The sequence below is a fragment of the Ovis canadensis genome, chromosome 23 (assembly GCF_042477335.2).
Source record: "Ovis canadensis isolate MfBH-ARS-UI-01 breed Bighorn chromosome 23, ARS-UI_OviCan_v2, whole genome shotgun sequence".
NCBI lineage: Eukaryota > Metazoa > Chordata > Mammalia > Artiodactyla > Bovidae > Ovis > Ovis canadensis.
The window spans coordinates 29,588,927-29,592,991 of NC_091267.1; the positions used below are offsets into that span (position 1 = coordinate 29,588,927).

The 4,065-nt window shown below is 41.3% G+C and overlaps 1 pseudogene; it reads right to left on the reverse strand.

Annotated features, from left to right (window-relative positions):
- Positions 1 to 1,341: 1,341 nt before the first annotated feature.
- LOC138428404 (homeobox protein OTX2 pseudogene) lies at positions 1,342 to 2,211 on the reverse strand (annotated as a pseudogene).
- Positions 2,212 to 4,065: the final 1,854 nt, after the last annotated feature.

A 4,065-nucleotide genomic window follows, 5' to 3' on the forward strand; every position in this document is an offset into this window, starting at 1 on the left:
TTAGTTCCTCTTCACTTTCTCCCATTAGAGTGACATCATCTGAATATCTGAGGTTGTTGATATTTCTCTTGGCAATCTTGGTTCCAACTTGAGAGTCATCCTCATTTTGCATGATGTACTCTGCATAGAGGTTAAATAATCAAGGTGACAACATATATCCTTGTCTTACTCCTTTCTCAATTTTGAACCAATCCATTGTTCCATGTCCAGTTATTACTTGACCAGTTATAATTTGACTTGCTTCTTGACCAGCATACAGGTTTCTCAGGAGATAGGAAAGGTGCTCTGGTATTCTTGTTTTGTGTGTGTGCTAGAACCATTTTAATATAATTATACATATCTGCCAAGTCAGGAAGAAAAGTTTATGCATATATAACTTTTCCAGCTAACATCTGCAAGCATAAACAACGATGATCTCAGCTTATAAATTCATCAGGGTCAGAGCAATTGACCAATGTCTCTTTACTGCTAGGTTTACCAACAGTAAATTACATGATGAATTAGTGTCCTTTTCTTTCTCTTCCCTTACTCTCCTTGTCCAGAGACATTTTGTTGTAAAGTTTCATGCAGCTCACCTGCAGCCAAAGGTAATCTTTTTAGATAAGTACTCAGTTGCTCTGAATTTATTTATAATTATAACCTATTTAATCACAGAAGAACCCCTGCAGAGGTGAAGTTCAACGTTGCATACAATAACAGGAGATCACAGTTTTGAAGTCTAGCACAGATTAAAAACTACAGATGTACCATTTATACAAGACACACACTGATTGTCTCTTAAACTACATATTGACTCCTTATGAACATTATTTTTTTTTAAATAAAGTAGTGCATCTAGGACAATCAGGTGCACAATTCACACAGCCCTGAAAAGTTTTTCAGTGCCAACTACCAGTTGGTCATGAAACGTGAGTGAGCTTGAGACACTGTCCATTCCTAGGATTCAACCAAGGATTGGCTAAAACATTGGAATACCTCTGCTTAAGAAGGCTATGTCCTTCACTTCTTCCCCTCACAATTTAGTTCTGCTTGTTTATTTTTGGTGGTATTTGGTTGCACATGGCTAGAATGCTTTCGATCACTTTGTGAATCAGGAAAACCAATGATCTAAAACTATAACAGGATCTTAAGTATTAAGTAGATTGGTTTGTCCATTTCAGGTAGCTGGTTGGTAGGCCCCTCTAAGGCCTTTCATTTTCCTTCTATGCCTCCCAGGACATTGATCAGAAGATGAGTCTGAACATCATACCATCTAACTCTTTTAACCAATTCCTGGCTAAAACTGGAATGTCCAGCCCAGTATACTTAAAAATCACCCACAAAAAGAGGTTCTACAGGTCTTCACAAAACCTGGAATTTCCACGAAGATGTCGGATCTTTATAATCCAAGCAGTCAGCATTGAAGTTAAGCTTCCAGGAGGCAGTTTGGTCCTTATAATCCAAGCAATCAGTGGTTGAGTTAAAACCCAAGCTTGAAGCTCCATATCCCTGAGTGGAAAGAGAAGCTGGGGACTGATTGAGATGGCTGGTGACTGCATTGGTACCCATGGGACTGAGTGTGGTCCCTGGTCCAGGAAGCTGCTGATGCGTAGGGGTCAAATAAGATCCACAGTCCATGTTCCCAAAGTAGGAAGTTGAGCCAGCATATCCTTGACTATAACCTGAAGCCTGAGTATAGGTCATGGGATAGGACCTCTGCATGCAGGAAGAAGAGGTGGACAGGGGATCTGACAGTGGGGAGATGGAAGCTGGGCTCCAGATAGACACAGGAGCACTGCTGCTGGAAATGGCTGGGACTGAGGTGCTAGAGGAGGGAGTGAATTGGCCACTTGTTCCACTCTCTGAACTCACTTCCCGGGCAGGAGATGTCTTCTTTTTGTCAGGTCTCACTTTGTTTTGACCTCCGTTCTGCTGTTGCTGCTCCTGTTGGCGGCACTTAGCTCTTGGATTCTTAAACCATACCTGTACCCTGGACTCAGGCAAGTTGATTTTCAGCGCCACCTCCTCCGGCATAAAGATATCTGGGTATTGGGTCTTAGCAAACAGTGCTTCCAGCACATCTAGCTGCGCTCTGGTGAACGTCGTCCTCTCCCGCCACTGTTTCCGAGGGGTGGCCAGGTAGCCCACCGAGGGGTGCAGCAAGTCCATGCCCGAAGTGGTCAGACTCAGCCCACTGAATGCATAAGGCAGTTGCTTAAGATAAGACATCATGCTAAGGTTGTTTGGAGGTGCAAAGTCGGCCCAAATCCGGGGGACCCAGCCGGAAGGTCTCACTTCGCCCGGGTTGAACAGATTCAGAGTCCTTGGTGGGTGGGTTTGGAGTGGTGGAACTAAGGCAAAGTAAACAGACAAACAGAGGTGCTGGTTTACAGCTTCATAGGATGCAGCTCTTTCACGTTCCACCACTGACTTAAAAAAGAGCTGATATTCTTATCTCTAAGTTTTTTCCACAGTTTGTTGTGATCCAAGCAGTCAAAGGCTTTAGTAGTCAATGAAGCAGGTATTTTCTGGAGCTCCCTTGTTTTTTACATGATCCAATGAATGTTGCCAATTTGGTGTCTGGTTCTTCTGCCTCTTTCAAAATCCAGCTTATATATCTGGAAAATTTCGGTTCATATACAGATGAAGGCTAGCTTGAAGCATTTTGAGCATAACCTTGCTAGTGTGTGAAATGAGTGCAAGTGTATGGTAGTAAGAACATTATTTGGCATTGCCCACCTTTGGGATCGGAATGAAAATTGACCTTTTCAGTCCTGTGGCCACTGCTGAGTTTTCCAAATTTGCTGACATTTTGAGTGCTACACTTTAACAGCATCATCTTTTCAGATTTGAAATAGCTCAACTGGAATTCCATCACCTCCACTAGGTTTGTTTGTAGTAATGCTTCCTAAGCCCACTTAACTTCACAGTCCAGGAAGTCTGGCTCTAACTGAGTGACCACACCATTGTGGTTATCTGGGTCATTAAGACCTTTCTGAATAGTGTGTCTGTGTATTCTTATCATTTCTTCTTAATCTCTTCTGCTTGTATTAGATCCTTACAGTTTTTGTCCTTTATTGTGCCCATCCTTACATGAAATATTCCCTTGACATATCTGATTCTCTTGAAGAGGTCTCTAGTCATTCCCATTTTATTGTTTTCCTCTATTTATTTACCCTGTCCATTTAGGAATACAGTCATAGCTCTCCTTGCTATTCTCTAGAATTCTTCACTCAGTTGTGTATCTCTTTCCTTTACAGAAAGTGTTGTAGGTCTTCATAGAATAAGTCAACTTCAACTTCTGCATTAGTGGTTGCGCTTAGACTTGGATTACTTTGATGTTGAATGGTTTGCCTTGTAAATGAACTGAGATCATACCGTTATTTTTGAGATTGGACCCAAGTACTGCATTTTGGACTTATTTCTTTACTATGAGAACTAGTCCATTTCTTCTAAAGGATTCTTGCCCACAGTAATAGATACAATGATCATCTGAATTAAATTCACCCATTCTCATACATTTTACTTCACTGATGCCTAAAATGTTGATGTTCACTCTTGCCGTATCCTGTCGACCATGTTCAATTTACCTTGATTCATGGACCTAACATTCCATGTTCCTACACAGTACCTTTCTTCATATTATAGCATCAGTCTTTACTTTCACCACCAGACACACCCAAAGTTGAGTGTCATTCCTGATTTGGCCCAGTTTCTTCATTCTTACTGGAATTATTAGTAACTGACATCCATTCTTCCCTGGTAGCATATTTGACAAGTTCTGATGGGGGCTTATGTTATGGTGTTACATCTTTTTGCCCTTTCATACTATCTTTGGGGTTCTATATGCAAGAATACTGGAATGGCTACCATTTCCTCCTCTAGTGGACCCCATTTTGTTAGAACTCTTCACTATGATTCAACTTCTGTGGCCCTGTATGGTATCGCTCATAGAGTCATTGAGTTATGCAAGCCCATTTGCCACGACAAGGATGTGACCCATGAAGAGACTTGACTGTACAAGGTAATGTAATACAATATAAATAAGATTAAATTTCCATTATCCAAATTACACTTCTCTTAGTA